The sequence below is a fragment of the Myotis brandtii genome, unplaced genomic scaffold (assembly GCF_000412655.1).
Source record: "Myotis brandtii unplaced genomic scaffold, ASM41265v1 scaffold633, whole genome shotgun sequence".
Taxonomy (NCBI): Eukaryota; Metazoa; Chordata; class Mammalia; order Chiroptera; family Vespertilionidae; genus Myotis; species Myotis brandtii.
This window is the reverse complement of record NW_005370423.1, coordinates 3,837,979-3,854,940: the sequence shown is the minus strand read 5'-3', so window position 1 is coordinate 3,854,940 and position 16,962 is coordinate 3,837,979. Positions and strand designations below refer to the sequence as shown.

Genomic DNA, 16,962 nt, shown 5'->3' with positions numbered 1-16,962 from the left:
AGAAAATGTGAAGGAACAGATAAAATCCAGAAACCCAGGGCTCACTAAATGGAGGTCTGGGATAAGGGGGGGGGTGTGGATGAAGCCAGCCACTCCCCCATCTTTGCATCACTCATTCTCAGGGGAGCTCGGATGGGAGCCCCTGGACTTAGCACCCCAGACTGGGGGATGGTGTACTCAGGAAGGGGCGCTGGTGGTCAGGAAATGGCAAGTGATACCACTTTGTTGATGTGGCCTGACCGCACGGAGGGAGCCAGGGCCATATACCCTCTGTCCCCTGGGCATGTGCACCCCAGGTATAACCCATCTGCGTCGCTGGGAGAGATGCTACAAGCAGGGCTGGGGACTGAGCCCTGCTGCTCATCACCAAGGCCCTGCCTCCTGGCTAAGGCCAGTCCACCCTCTTTGGATTGGTTGTTCACCTGCCTATGGCTGCACTCTGGAGGGAGCCAGGGCCATATACCCTCTGTCCCCTGGGCACGTGCACCCCAGGTATAACCCATCTGCGTCGCTGCGAGAGATGCTACAAGCAGGGCCGGGGACTGAGCCCTGCTGCTCCTCACCAAGGCCCTGCCTCCTAAGGCCAGTCCACCCTCTGGATTGGTTGTTCACCTGCCTATGCTGCACTCTGCTCCCTCTATCTTGTTTACAAGGACATCGGACTTTTCTCGACGGCTTGGGTGAGTAAACATTCTGCCTTTTCCAGAATGTCCCTCACAGTCCACATCATACCCTCCCAGCAGCCACGTTTGTGCTGTGAGATTCTGGCCATGACCAAGTAGCACAAGAGTACATTTATTTTTAAATTTTTATTTATATTTCTTATTACTTTTTAAAGTATATTTTTATTGATTTCAGAGAGGAAGGGAGAGGGAGAAACAATGAGAGAGAATATCATGGATCGGCTGCCTCCTGCACGCCCTCTACTGGGGATCGAGCCCACAACCCGGGCATGTGCCCTGACTGGGAATCTAACCGTGACCTCCTACTTCATAGGTCGGCGCTCAACCACTGAGACATGCTGGCTGAGCCAGTTTCTAGTTTTAAATATTAATCTAGGTTTTGTTATTACGATATCTTGTAGCTATGACCGTCTATAAGGAGACTTCCAGTTTCAGCTGACATGGAAATGGATTGGAAGCCATCACTCCCATCCTAATCAGAAAAGAGCTAAAGAAACGGAGAACGCAGCGACTCCTCTGGGACCTACCGAGGAGCTGAGGCTGCGGTGCCAACTGCCGCCCCGGGACCGGGAGAGGTGCACACACAGACCTTGCGGGAAAGGCCTCCTGGAGCAGAGAGCGCTGAAGCCGGGGCAGACAGCACCCACACGGTGTTTCTGACGCCTGCTGGGCGCGGCCCGGACCAGTGCGTGTGAGACACACCTGGGCTGCAGTCCTGGTGGGCAGAGGGCACACTGTCATGGCTACTCCTAGGATCCTGCAGGCTCTCGCATTCAGAACCAAGAGGAGTCCCCTCACAGCTCCAGCAGAGAGAAGAAAACCAACCATCCTGAAATCCACCGGGATCTTTCTCCGGGACAAAGGCCGGCCCCCCAGGAAAAAGCCTTTCCAGAGCCTCCGTCACTGAGAGGGAAAGAAATTGGTTAAATCGCTTCATCACAAACAGGGGGAGCTGTTTGTCCCTCTGCCAAAGAACTTTCCACATGAGCCAATGCTTCAGCACGACGAGCATCTGAAACACATTACTTTCTACGCAGCACGCTGCGGCCTCACCAGGCTCCTCCCTTATCCAACGACTAGTTCAGCGTGACTCCTCCAAGGCTTCCCGCTTAAAGGGACAGGCTCTGACATCGAGAATTCTTTAAGGAGGCGCCTACGCAATAAGCTGTTCTTGCTTTCTCTGGGGACATATATTTGGTTCATGGCATTTTTTGGTATTAACCATTTTTATGATTTTTTTTCTCAAAATGAAATAGCGTTCTTGTATTATGTTTCAAAGATAAAAATCACATTAGTATTCTCAGGAATAAACTTTATTACTAGGGCTTTAAAATGCACACAAGAAAACGGTACTAGTACCTGCAGATAAATATGGTGGGTGAAGGGAAAGGAACTCTTAGGAAAATGCTATGTCCTCGCTAGCGTATCTCTTAAGCTCCCTCTGCTGGCTACCATTTAAATAGAGTAAAAAACAAAACCAAGCCATAAGCCTCTTTTCTTTCTTTTCTTTGGAGAGTTGCTGGGAGATGCAGGGTGGAACTGAGGATGCGGTTGAGGCTAAGCCTGCTGCTGCCTGCCTTCCCTAATTAGGCTGTAGGACTTCCAGAGTTGGCCCAGGGGAGTAGGTTTAAAATAGGGCGAGTTCTTGTCAAGTCTGAATATGTTAATCATTAAGTCGATATGCAAAACTACAAAAGCATTTAATATAAAATGAAGCAATTATAAATGGTTAGCATTTAACACTGGAAAATTAAGAATTTAAATATATTTCACAAACTCCACTAGAACAATAAGTTTGTAATATTATTTAATCTATTCGTTTAAATATTAAGGTTTATTTTTTTCAGAGTGAGATTAAGTAACAATTTAAATAATTATCAGGATGTATAAATGAACATCCATTCAGATAAAACATTACTGCTTAAAAGTGGATACGAAATATTTTGCATATAATAAATATATTTAATGTTTAGGTTAACAAGCACCATCTCGAGAGCAGAAAAGTGTTTTTTCATAACCAATAAATAAATTACATTCGGGAAAACAAGGTGTTTCTATGTGAAGTATCAGATAGCCTCAAATGTTTTTCTTAATATAGCACCCAAACTTCCAAACTGCCTAGAAAGTATCTCCCAAAATATAACTCATACCTTAAGTCATAAAAATAAAGGCCAAGAAAAAATCAATTTAAGACAAAATTTACAATTTATATTAATTCCCCATTCAATAAAATACCAACTTCCAATTGTTAAAAGTAAATGAACTGTATATATGCAATCCGTTAGTGCTGAAAATCTGAAATATATATTTTTAAAAGTCATTCTTCCTCAAAGTATTTAAAATATTGCATCTCTGGTGACAAACCTGAAAATTATCAAGCATTTTATTTCCCTAGTTTTCATACTTCTGCTCCCATCCCTACCCCTTTAACCTTTAACAGTCATCCAGCTTTTTCTTTTTGTTTTGTTTTTTTTGTAAATACACTTACTTACATCCCAAACACAAAACACTGACAATGCTCCTTGGGAACCAAGGAGACCCCAGAACAGCCCAGCCCACAGCTTTGCTCCCCAAGCGTGGCACAGGCGCGGTGACACAGGAAGCCGTCACCGGCCCTTCCCGATGCCTCAGAATGCTCCCGAGAGTCCACAGCTGTTTGAGGCTTTGCTGATGCAATCCCGAAGAAAGTGTCAACACATTCTGCAGACAAATATCAGAGAATAAGTCTTTGATTGATAATTTTTCTATTTATTTCTGCCAAGGCGACTGAAAACACAAAAGCCTTTTCATCAGAGAGGTTAGCATAGATGTCAATTTCCTTTTCCTGTTTTTCTGTTAAAAGAAAAAGGGAAAGCTTACTATAAGGCGGTAGATGCAGCATTTTAGTTTAAAAATTTATAGCTTTCAAAGTATTTCTTTAAATGACAATATTATACATGATAGTATGATGTACATTAAGTATTTCAAAGTATTATGCTACTGAACTTTAAAAAATTTTAATTTCAAAGGAGTTACTGAAATGTCATGAACTACATTCTAAAGACTAACTGGAGAGACTATATATATTTCTAGATATCTTCAATATCTACATCATTTCTGTAAGAATCTCAAATATTTCTTTCTCATCACTGGTATGGGCCAAATGACTGTACCAAAATGAATTTTCTCACCCTAAAGATAGTCCTTCCTGAAAATCAATGGTGTCTTTGTGAATATATTAACTTCACCTTAGCCTTGCTACCAAATAGAAGAATAACAAACATTTATTTCTATTTTTCCTTTCCTGATTAGAAATGTAATGCAAGTTCCTGGTAGAAAACATTTTAAATACAGAAAGACAAAAAGAAAGCACCTGTCTCATAAGTCAGCTAAAATCACAATTAGCATTTCTGTTTACATTCTTCCAAAATTTTCCAAGCTCTACCATGATTCTACTTTCGTCTGGTTTTTATGCTGTTACTGTTTCGCTCTTTAACCCAAGTTAAATATTCATATGCCTTAGAGTCAAATCACTCTTACAGAACTGGCTACCACAATCAGAAGTCCTCCTCCCACGCACATTTCCCACTCTCAGACGCACCCACATTTTTTTCACTTGTTCCTTCTTGTTTCTACCTCTCTCTCTGTAAAGAACATTTGTACATGATGCTCCTGCTTGGTTTTTTTGTTTATTTTAGGCATTAACTGACTTTCCACAGCGGGAAATTAGAATTGTATTGTTTTTCCATCTCTTGCCCCCACTACACGCTTCCCTCGCATCTTCCCATTATAGTTACATCACAATTTTGGTGAGATTACTATTCAATGTTTACATTATTCTGACTATGTAAATGATTTCACTTTTCACGTACACTATCTTCCCTGAAAAGATTCTCTTTTTTACATCTGCTTAATTTTCATTACTAATTGAACCAAACTCTCTCCAAGTTGTATAAAATTTTCAGAATGTTTGCACATAATTAGGTCTTATATCAATTTTTCTTCCTGAATCAATCTCTGCAGGTCTTCTGCTCTGCTCCAATCTGAAATGGCCGCTTTCTGAGCCTCCTCATGGCACATTATCATCTTGAGATCTCTCTCCAACATCATGCTGCAGATTCTCAACCCTCTCTCAAGTTGGACCCTGTGTCCACATCCCAGGATACTTTCCTGGTTCACGTCTTCATTTTGGTGGCATGTATCTTGCAGTAGCTTCCTGAGAAAGGGATACAGGCAGCAAATTTTTGAGACCCTGAAGGTCCAAAATACGTCTTTAGTCTCCCCTCCCACTAACTCATAGTGAGGTTGACTAAAGACTCATAGATTTCCACTCAGTATTATGAAGGCAAAAAACTGTCTTCCATTAACTGGTGCTACTGCTAAAAAAAAACCAACACCCCTTTTACAGTTTTTAAAACATTATTGCTAAATCTACAGTGAAATACATAAACTAGATCTTAAGTGTATAATTGGAGGGATTTTAACAAACATACGCCAATGTAACCCACACCTCACTCAAGATACAGAAAATTCCTCACACTCCTTTCCCGACAATCCCTCCCCACCCCATCCGCAATGACTTGATTCCATCGCCATAGAATAATTTTGCCTGCTCTTAAACTTCATATAAATGACATCGTACTGTTTTGTGTCTAGCTTCTGTTGTTTAACCTGTTCTTGAAATTCATTTATGCTGTTCATGGATCAATAGATTGTTCCACTGTATTAGTTCTAATACCATTTTGATTCTTTTGTCTTTTTTCCCTGAATAATGGAGGGTTCCCTTTAACCAGAGAGAGATGACTTATGATAATATGCTTTGGCAGAACTTTACTTTTAACCATCTACTGAGAATCTGGTGGGCCGCTTCAATATGAAACTCAAAGTTCTTCAGGTTTGGGAAAACTTCTTAGATAATTTCACCGATGACTTCCTTCTCCTCCATCTTCTATGTTCTTCTTCTGCAATGTCAATTATTTATAGATGTTGATCTCAAACTGGTCCTCTGAATTTCTTACCTTTCCTATTCTATTTTTTCACCTCATATCCTATTGTGTAGAACACTGGTTCGCCATCGCTGTTCTACACTCTGGTACATTTCTTCAATTTTTGTCTATAAGCCTTTGGTGATGGTTTTTCATTTCTGAAAATCATATATATATGTTCATATTTTCAAGTTCCTTCTCCAGGTACTTTTTGACACTGGCAATTTTTGTTTAAATGTCATCTTGTTCTTGTGTTATGACTACAAGAGCCTTAATTTTTTCTTCTCCCTGCAAAAACTTGTTTTATTCAAATGCTTTCTCTTCCCTGTTGATTTTGTCTTAGCCTTTCACACTAGATCAGTCGAGCCCACAACCCGGGGCTCGGCGTGTCAGCATTTTGAAAAACCCTAACCTAACTCTGGTGCCGTGTCACATATAGAAATTTTTTGATATTTGCAACCATAGTAAAACAAAGACTTCTATTTTTGATATTTATTTTATATATTTAAATGCCATTTAACAAAGAAAAATCAACCAAAAAAATGAGTTCGCGTGTCACCTCTGACACGCGTGTCATAGGTTTGCCATCACTGCACTAGATGCTTTCTTCCATGCATCCGGGTGATTCTTGGCGATATGCTCAGACTTGGGAGTGGGACCAGAAAAGCCGATTAGCTCCTGCACACAGGGAGCTGACTGTGGCCGTCACTCAGGATGATCCGCCTGGGCCGTGTCTTTTGTGATCACGATGAGAATGTCTTTAGTTTAAGCCTTTGCTCTTGGGCTCTTCAGAGTCCCTAGAGAAGATACTTCTCATCTCTTACCTGGAAGACATAAGCCTGACCCGCAGAACTCATTATCTAGCATCTCCAACTCTCACCTCACCTTGATCTTCATATAGTACCCCTGCCCTCAGGGAAGCCTGGTGTTCCCTAGGCCAAAGACTCGCTTCTTCTCATCTTTCTCAAAGGATAAACTTGGAGAGAGGCGAGGACAAGGTAAACAGCCTTAACAGGATATTTTTAAAAAATACTCTTTCAAACAATATTGTTTTAGCCTCACTTTCACCTCTATACTTCCAGACACAACTGGTGTACAAATTCCTCATCTTAAGGCAGTTGTATAATAAAAATCAGTTTCTTTCTTAGCTTTCGCCAAAGGAGCTTACAATTTAGGTTTCATAGGTGTGCTAAAGCAGTTCTCGTTTTCCAGAATTTTGCTGCTTCTCTCATTCCTTGTCCTTGTGGGATTTTTAAAAATATCCCTTTACTAGGATTTGGGGAGGATACAGAGCTAAATGTGTTTATTTAAACCACCATCTTTAACTTGAAGTCTAGAGGAATTCTATATGTTCATTAATAAGATATTCAGAATTGCCCAATATATTTTAGTCAAAAGTGTCACTACATTACTAATATCCCAAGTAATCATACTCCCCACATATAAAATGAAGACTTATCTTAAACAAACCAAAACTTGTTATGTTCAATGGTTTGTTTTTATGATTTTATAAAGATATGCTGTTATCTGATGCCTAACAAGCTTTCATTTTCTATTCTTTCTTCTTCCTGTTCTTTTTCAAAATATTGAAAACAAGAAAGTCAATTCAAAATGTGTTTTTTGGAAACACTGTCAGGTAGTTCTTATTAAAATAATGGCAAACCTTGCTTCAAACTTTTCAAGTGCCTCATGAGCAGACAATAAAAACTGAATTAAACAGCTACTTAACACTCAGAAGCATATCAAAGAAGTCTATTCTAAAATATATAGACACTCCGAAAGTCATGTTTCCTCTCTGTATTATATTTAGAAAAGTTGGTCTGCCTCAAAGGGTTAGCAAAGAACAGCCTAGGTGCCCCGTCTGGCCCACCACCTGTTTTTATCAAGTCTCGCTGGAACGCTGCCTGCCATTCATTTACATAGTGTCTAGGGCTGTCTTCCAGCTGCAATGACAGAGCAGAGTAGCTGTGATGGAGGCTGTGTGGCCCACAAAGCCTAAAATATTTAACTGACTCTTTATCGGAAAAGTTTGCTGACCATCCACCCCCACCCCTGGGTCTACATTAAAAGATTTGTTTATTCTACAAAAGTTGCTTGGAGCACTTTCCTGTTTGTATTAGGAAACAATAAATTAAGCCATATTTTATTCTAGAAATAATTTCTTAAAACTTTTTTATAATAAATTGAAAATACTTGAAAAACTGTATAGCCAAATCAATGCTCCTTTCTTCCAAGTGACCATGAAACAGAAGTTCAAACCTGCACATAAGGTCCTGGCACAACCCGACTTCACTCCCTGCCTGTTTTCTCCTCGCCGCTCACCCTCCACCAGATCATTCCTTCTCCGTTCCTCCGTTATATTCCCTTCACCTCAACTGAAAAGAATGTTCTGTTTTCTGGGCCAAGCAGTATTTTCCTCTTTCTTTTTTCTGCTGACTTTATTTACCTAGTGTTTTCTCATCATCCCACTGTTAAAGCAACACATTCAAATTGAGGAAGTAACTCAAACTCTCTGGGAGAGAGAGCAGTGTGACAGGAGGAAAGAGAAAAAGCACTAAACTACCCAAGGAATTAATGAGTGAGGACAGTCTTCAGAGAAGCCAGCCAAACACAATATAAACGGTATTCCTTTAGCCAAACAACAGAAAATCTTTACTTTGACAAAAGTTAAGGACAGCATATCAGTGAAGTCCCTAACAGCAGTTACTTTATTCAGATAAAAGCAGAGAAAATGGTAAACAGGTAAAAATTTCTCAATGTCTATAAAAAGAGAAATTTATATCTATGCTCAATACTTGAATACCTAAGACTGAATGCCTGACTATGACATAGTCAGTCAGGGCATAACTCACAAATAACTAAGAAACGCATGTCACTGAAGATAAAGTTACTTTAAGAGGTTTTTACAGAATTATAAAGAGCAACTATTCTGAAGAACATTTTCACTAGTTAATTTTAAAAACTCATAGTATAGCAGTTTGAAATAAGTCTTAACAGAACCCAGATTTATCTTAAAAAAAAAAAAAGGCACAACCACTTGAACAAGATGTCACATACACATTATCATCTCTGCACTCTACTATCATCAATTCATAGTAAGGTGAATATTACCTAATTTAAGCCTTTAGTTTTCTAATAAAAATTACAGTGATGAAAAACATCAACATCGATTGGCTGCCTCCTGCACACCCACTACTGGGGATCGAGCCTGCAACCTGGGCATGTGCCCTGACCAGGAATCGAACGGAGACCCTTAGTGCATGGGCTGATGCTCAACCATGGAGCCGCACTGGTATGCCAAGCGAGGAAATGCTTTCAACCTAAATATAACTGGGGATGGTTAAGTCCAGGAGCGCAATGCCTGCCGAACATGTCCTTCACTGCTATCTAATAAGATCTCAGAAAACGAAGTACTTGGACACAGGCTGCTGGGGTTTATCGTACCTCTTTCTTCCTCGTGCTTTTTGGCGGATGCACTTTTAGGTCTTCCTCTTCCTCGCCTGCTATGATCTGAATGGCTGTTACTCCGAGACCTCTTTCTGTTTTCTAAGTCCTTATGTCCTGTCGGGTGCATCTTCTCTCTCCTAGCTCTCTCTGTGCGCCTCCTCTTGGCCTCATGTTTGTTTTCTGTATGGATGAATAAAAGTGATATATTTTAGGGCTTAGCAAGAACTGTTTGTCCAGGTTCTCCCTGTCTGCTTTTTTTTTCCTAAAAGCACTAGAGTTTGCTGCCTGGCAAATTTCATTAAACTACAACCATGACATTTATGCCCCTCATATCCTCACAGGAAAAAAAGAAATTCAACAGAATTTAGGTGATCCATTAACACATGAAGTAGAAGTCTTATAATAGAAGGCTTTTCTTTACTTGGCACCTTTAACTTCAGCCCCTACATGTCTGCACAATTCCACAGTGACCTTTCTGCCCTTTTCTCTCTGCTTCCAAGCTAAAAATGGTGAAGTATCAGAAAAGGGGGAAAAAGAGTTTCATTCTTTTTTGCCACTATCCAAATTATATATTGAAATATGTCAAGTATGCAGAAGCGAAACTGACCTTAGCCATAATATATTAAAGTTACCAATAAAAAACAAACAGAAAGCATCCACAGAAAATATGACAACACTAGGAAAGTAATAGTTTTCATCACTTTAGCCACAGAGGAGGTCATTTCTGATATTCTAAGAACAGGCTGATCCCTAAATGGAATAGCAACAGAGGAACTTGACTCAATATGGTAATTTAATTAATACAAGAAACCACCCTCTCACTCCAAACAAATCAAAATGGTAGATAAGACAACAAAAAATTTTAAGCAGCAAAAACCAAAACCTGCCTTAATACATACCTGAAAAGAAAATTCCCCAAATGCTTAAAATTACTGTGGAAGAGACAAAACACATGCTACAAAATGGAGGAACTCTGAAAACATTAGGCTGAAATAAGCCAGACACAAAAGGTGGGGCGGGGGTGGGGGTGGGGGGGAAGAAGGAATGAGGAGTTACCGTTTAGCGGGTACAGGGTGTCCGTTTGGGAAGATGAAAAGAGTTCTAGAGATGGATGGTGATGATGGTTAAGTAACGATAAGAATGTACTTAATGCCACTGAACTGTGCACTTAAAATGATCAAAATACTAAATTTTGTTATGTGAATTTACCACAATAAAAGATGAAAAAATAAGGTTTGATGAAAAAGAAGTAGAAAACAAGATGAACTACTAAAAAATAAAGTGCAAAAGATACACTATAAAATGGCAGGTCTGCAGACCAAATTACAGATCTAGAAAGGAAATTCAATTAAAGTTCCTGGAACAAAAAGGACAAAAAGAGAGAATATGTGACAGTAAATGAAGAGAAATGAGAAAGGTCCAAGAAATCTAATACTGCTCATCTATGACAGTGTTGTAATTATCTACCCAATATTCATTCAGTCTCCCCTCTTGAATAAGAACGGAACCCTGTTCTGTTCACTAGGGCAATGTGCGAGCTAAAATACACACATCTGAGACTCCTCATGTGAAGCGGCCGTGAAATCCACTTCTGGCCAGTGACATGTCAGTGGATGAGGAAGGTTTCCAGAAAGACTTTTTAAGGGGATGAGCATGGCTGGCCAGCCCCTCTGCCTTCCCTCTCTTCCTGCTTAGGGTGCTGTGGGCTGCCTGGGGTGAAACAGCTGCCTTGTCATAGGGTGGAAGCCACAGCTTCCCAGGATGGAAGGAAGAGAAGAACCTAGGTCCTCGATGGTATCACTGAGCCACTAGTCCTGTGGGGCCAATGTCATCGTTCTTCACTAAACTGTGACAGCAAACTCTCTGTCCAACCCAGGGCCAGTCAGGTGTGCTGTGGATGGTGATCCTTATATGTCATCCAGTAAGTATTGCCAAAAGGAAGAGAGAGAATAATGGCGGGAAAGATTTAGAGGTAAAACTGCCCTAAGCTGCACCCTGGAGCGTTCAGTGGAAAGGCCTGCATGCCAAGGAAGAATGGGAACACTTAAGTGCAAAGCAAAGGCATTTACCACATGCAACATAGGAAATGCACCACTGCCAGAAGCCGGTCCATCCTTGCTGCTTGACACAGTCGCTGCAAGGAAGAAACATCTGCACAGCATATGTTTCAAGGGACCTGGCGTATATGGCATACTGTTCTTAATATGTTTGCTCCCCTACTTAGCGCTATGTGTTTTAACCAAGGTCACCTCTCCGAGAAAGATTGTTTCCCCAGGTGGGGATTTTTCCCTGGAGTTAGGGATTAACAGGACTAAGGAAGAAAATAAATCAGTAAAACCCCTTAACTAAGTGCCAGGCGGGTAGTTAATCACTTTAACTACGAACAATCACGCTTAAGCTACATAATCTTTACTTAGATAATCTCCTTCAGTTACTTCCTTGTAGCTTAACAGAACAATAGAGTAGTGACCTTGGAATGGAGATAACAAACGTCCTAACCTTTGGAATAGAATGGATAGGATTAAAATCAACTGGTATAAATACAGATGTAACGGGAGAATAAAGACAGAACCTGGCGACAGAACCTGGCTAGGCTGCTGATCAACTGAACACTGTTGCCGTGTCATTTCTTCTTCGCCGACTCCGTCCACACCTTTGGGAACCCCTGGACCTGCTAGGGTTGGACCCCAACACACCACCACATGTTTTTCATGAAAATTTTTCCAGGTCTGAAACAATTTCTGCAAAATTTGTTCCAGAAATAAAAACACATGGTTAAAAAAAAAAAGATACATAAGAAAAAGTGGGATTATCCTTGGAGTGCAATGGAAAGAAATCTTAGTCTGACAGTGTGCAGCTGACCTAAACCGTTCTTTTTTTTTTTTAGTTTATTTTTATTGATTTCAGAGAGGAAGGGAGATGGAACGAGAGAGATAGAAACACCAATGATAAGAGAGAATCATGGATCGGCTGCCTCCTGCACTCCCCACACTGGATGGAGCCTGCAACACACAATTCGTATGTCTTTTGCAAAGGCCTAAAACCGTTCTTATTAGAAGTCAGAGGATTCTATTAAAAAAGGTCTTAAAGCCCAGCCGGTGTGGCTCAGTAGTAGAGCATCGACCTATGAACCAGGAGGTCATGATTCAATTCCCGGTCAGGGCATGTGCCCGGGTTGCAGGCTCTAGGCCCAGGAGGGGGCATGCAGGAGGCAGCTAATTAATGATTCTCATCTATTGTAGTTTCTCTCTCTCTCCCTTCCTCTCTGAAATCAATAAAAATATATTTTTAGCTCTGACCGGTTTGGCTCAGTGGAGAGAGCTTCGGCCTGCAGACTGAAGGGTCCCAGGTTCGATTCCAGTCAAGGGCATGTACCTTGGTTGCGGGCACATCCCCAGTAGGGGGTGTGCAGGAGGCAGCTGATCGATGTTTCTCTCTCATCGATGTTTCTAACTCTCTATCCCTCTCCCTTCCTCTCTGTAAAAAATCAATAAAATGTATTAAAAAATAAGTATTTTAAAAATATATATTTTTTAATTAAAAAATTATCTTTTATTGCTTTGATTTCACTTTTTAAGTTAGTGCAATTTTAGGTTTAAAGACGGTTCTCTTTTTTTGTATGAAATCCAAACTTCTTACTCTGATTTACAAAGTCCTACTTAATCTGGCCCCCGCCTAACCCTCTGGCCTCATCGCCACTCTCCTGCCGTCTACACTGCAACCACATTAGTCTTCATGTTCCTAAAATATACCAATCTGTTTCTAGCCTTAGAATTTTTGCATCTGCTATTTCATCTGTCAAGAATGTTCTCCCTGATCTGATCATGACTAGTCCCTTGTTCCATTCAGCCTCACCTTAAATGGCACTTCTCAGAGAGGCCTCCTCCAACCATTCAATCAAAAGCAGCCTTCCAGTCACACGCTGGCACAGTGCTCTATTTGAATACCCTACAAGGCACTTATCACAAGCTAATATTCTCCGTCAATTTGTTCACTGTCTGTCTCCTGCTCACAGGAGCGTAAGCTCCATGACAGCAGCGGGCCCGCCTTGATAGGACATTCATTCATTCACTCATGGCCAAGGCTCTGAATAGCGCCTAGCATAGAGCAGGTGCTCAAAACGTATTTGTAATCAATCTACTCTTATTTGAGGATCATCACTATATGAAGTCTGATTTTACCAAAGAATAAGTAACAAAATTTCATCTTTTAATAAGTATATCCATTGAATAAATCCAATCTGCCTAGTTAACGGGAATGTAAAATAAAATTACTTTTTAGATCTTCTAAATCAGGAAATTATAAACAATAATCAATATATCTAAAAATTACATTCAAACCAAAATCAAGTTATATTTTTCCAGTCGCTAGTTTAAAAAACTCTAAAGTGTTATAAGTTTTATCAGCAAGATGAGAGGAAAAAACCCAAATGTCCATCAACCAGTAACGAGATAAACAGATGGTGGCATATCCATGCAAAGAATGGACATAGACAACAACGTGGCTGAGTCTTAAACTACGCTCAGGGAAAGAAGCCAGACAGACAAAGAGTACATATTACATATATGACTCTATTCCTATTAAGTTCTGGAATAGTGACAGAAAACAGAGCAGCAGTTGGCTGGGGGTGGGGGTAGCAAGACTACAAAGGGGAACTAGGAAACTTTTGGGAATGAAGGACACGTTCATTATCTTGATTGTGGTGACTGATTGGTGTAAACACATGACAAAACTTATCAAACTGTACACTTTAAGTATGTGTGACTTGTTGAATGTCAATTATACCTTAGATTTTTTTTTTTAAATCAAATCAGGTACACACCCTTGCATTAAAATCCTTCAATGGCTCTCCGTACTCCAAAAACAGAAAGTTTGTTACAAGCTTTATCAGCATGATAAGGGATCATCATTTAAATGAATGAACAGCAAACTAATGTCATAAGCTGACTTCCAACAGCTAATAAAAACCAGACATACTTCAATAGATTTTAATGTTTAACTTCAACAAAAATGTAAATAGCAAATTCACAAAAAAATTTAAATTTCTACATCAAATCTAAAAAAGCAGTAAATTCTCAATTACCTGTTGAAGGTGGTGATTTCTCTGGGTGCTTTGCATTTAAAAGTTTTCTGCTAATAAATATGTAACCACAGGGACATGATTTACATGCAACAGGAACCTGTAGAGAAAAAAGAAAAATATATATTATTACTATTTTTCTATTGGTAACCTTCCCAATGTTTACAAAGTCTCCTGAACTGAATAAATTACTTAAAGTAGGAATCATAGATTTATTTAAACCCCAGCTCCTTACAACAAATTATTTGAGATGGGTATTGTGTCCTATACAGCTTCATAAGGCTTTACAATACCATGAATAGGTAAATGAATAAAAAACATGTCCTGATGAAAGTGACCAATAAAAAAGCATAATAGAATCAAAGCCAGGGAAAATACGTGGAAAAGAAAGGTAACATTTGTTAAAAGATTAGTTTGGCCGGGCCCCTGTGGCTCAGAGGTTGAGTGTCGACCTATGAACCAGGAGGTCACGGTGCAATTCCCGGTCAGGGCACATGTCTGGGTTGCGGGCTCAATCCCCAACAGGGGATGTACAGGAGGCAGCCGATTCATGATTCTCTCTCATCATTGCTGTTTCTATCTCTCTCTCCCTCTCCCTCTCCCTCTCCCTTCCTCTCTGAAATCAATAAAAATATATTTAAAAGAAAAAAAAAGATTACTTTCCTAGCCAATATCTCTTGGCAAGACTGTAACTAGTGATGTTTGTACAAGCAAAGACTCTATTTTGTGGTTTAAAGGGGGGGAAAAATTGACTACGTTTTACTTTCAAAAAAAAAAAAAAAAAAGATTAGCCTGACTAGCAGTTTACATAGAACAAATTGGAAAGGGGAACGTGGCTGGAAGCCATTAAAGTAATCCCAAGCATAAGAGTATGAGGGCCCACGCGGAAACAATCGTAAGAATGGAGATGGAGAAAAGGTAGATCTCTGCCAGACATTCAAAAGGAAGAACTGAAAATGACTCAGGTTCTTATATGACAATGTAAGATGCCAATTACCAGTAACACACACACACACACACACACACACTAGTTTACAATAACCAGTTTGAGGGGCAAAATTATATTACAAGCAAAAGAGAATGTAGGAGAAGGTAGTAGTTGAGATCTAGGGTATATAGTCTCAGCTCCAGCGAGGACATTGGATAAAACAATGTGATGGGCTGAGAAAGAAGGTACCTACTAAGAAGGCTCAAGGCTAACTGGGCTCAAGATTATAAAATGGAGCCTACGGGCTGTTTCTACATGGGGGCCACTCAGACAAACTGTGCTCCAGGGATCCATTAACATCTTCACCAACCAATCAGAGTGGTCCATTCTGACCAATCAGGACAGTGCTTTTGGGACCAATCAAACTGTGAGAAATTGAAGTCCTCATTTGCATGAGGATGAACCAATCAGGGACCAGGAGCAGGGACCTGGTATATAAGTCAGCTCCCACACCCTGTTCATTGAAGACTCAAGACTGCTTCCCCAGCTGGAGCTGAAACACTGACGATGAAACACCAGAGATGCCTCCCCACCGGAGTGGGGAGGAACAGGCAGAGCAGGGCAGAGCACAGCTGTCTAGCCAGAGCGGCCTCGCCCAGCGCCACCTCACAGCTGTGCCGCTTCATAATGGAGCTGTAAGACCGAGTTGTATCACAACTGAGCTGTTGGCACTGAGAGTCTCTCTCTTCACCACTCTCCAAACTGGGAATTCCAGTTGGTGTTCAATCGGTGCCAACAACAATCAGTTGACAACACTTAAACTCTTCATGCTTCTACTTCTAAAAATGCAAAATACAAATGGCTCCTTTCTCCATTTCAAATGTTCTTGAAAATCATTGAAAAAAATTTTACATTTCCCCCAATAACCATTTCAATAAATTAACCTTCATGATCCTTGGAGTCATGTTAATAAAAAACCAGACATGTTAATAAAAAACCAGAAATTAATCTCAACAAAAAACACTCAGAATAATTAATCAGAAAATTGCAATTCCCTTTGTAAGATAAATTAATTAATTTGCCCATTGTTCTGCTTGTTAAAAGTTTAGTTACGATCATAAAGCTTTTTATCCGTGCGTGTGTGAAATGCCTCCTACTCTAGAATATACTTTCATTAAGCTAAATAAAAAATTTGGCAGAATTCTTTTTCTTTGCATAAAAATACTGAACAAAGGATACCTAGTTTGAATTTAAGAAAAAAAAACAATCAATCCTATAAAAATAATCAAAATCCAGATATGTCTAACAGCTTGCTCTATTTAAAATGTGATGAGATTCTTTCAAACCATGACAGAAAATGTAACATTACACTTTTAACAGGGTAAAATCTGCCCAAAATAGATATGTTTGTCATTTTAAAAATTTCACATCTTCATAGAAACCAAGCTAAAAGGCACTGACTCATTTCCCTTACCCTTAATCACATCATTAAGGGCAGTCACGGGGATATAAATTGTTCTAAATTAATGCCATTCAAAACCACAGAAAACCTGATGTTCTTATTTAAGGGACTCCTGCTCCTCAGCAAGCCTTCCTTCTACCTGCTGAAACTCAACACATTTCTAGTTAAGTCTCTGTCCTGTACACTAACAAATGTATCAGCCCATATCCAGAATTTGCAGAGGTTGCTACAGTTAGATGAGAAATGTACATTTGGCTTTGGGATGAAGAATACACCAATACTGACTACTTAATAGGTTGATTTTCATCCCTTAATGCATTTTATGCTCAAGAAACGTTCAATGCACCTGAGCTAAGTCACCCTAAAGTCCTTTTCAAAAAGGAAAGTTCCTTTCCCCA

The 16,962-nt window shown here is 40.0% G+C and overlaps 2 long non-coding RNA genes across 2 annotated transcripts; both read right to left on the bottom strand.

Annotated features, from left to right (window-relative positions):
* Positions 1 to 3,439: 3,439 nt before the first annotated feature.
* Positions 3,440 to 9,178, bottom strand: LOC106723733. Its single transcript, XR_001359446.1, has 3 exons — positions 9,092 to 9,178; positions 4,535 to 4,878; positions 3,440 to 3,515 (listed from the first exon to the last, which is right to left on the bottom strand). It is a non-coding gene; the product is annotated as an uncharacterized LOC106723733 (long non-coding RNA).
* Positions 9,179 to 9,200: 22 nt separating this feature from the next.
* Positions 9,201 to 14,264, bottom strand: LOC106723734. Its single transcript, XR_001359447.1, has 3 exons — positions 14,178 to 14,264; positions 10,646 to 11,000; positions 9,201 to 9,274 (listed from the first exon to the last, which is right to left on the bottom strand). It is a non-coding gene; the product is annotated as an uncharacterized LOC106723734 (long non-coding RNA).
* Between the last annotated feature and the right edge of the window lie 2,698 nt (positions 14,265 to 16,962).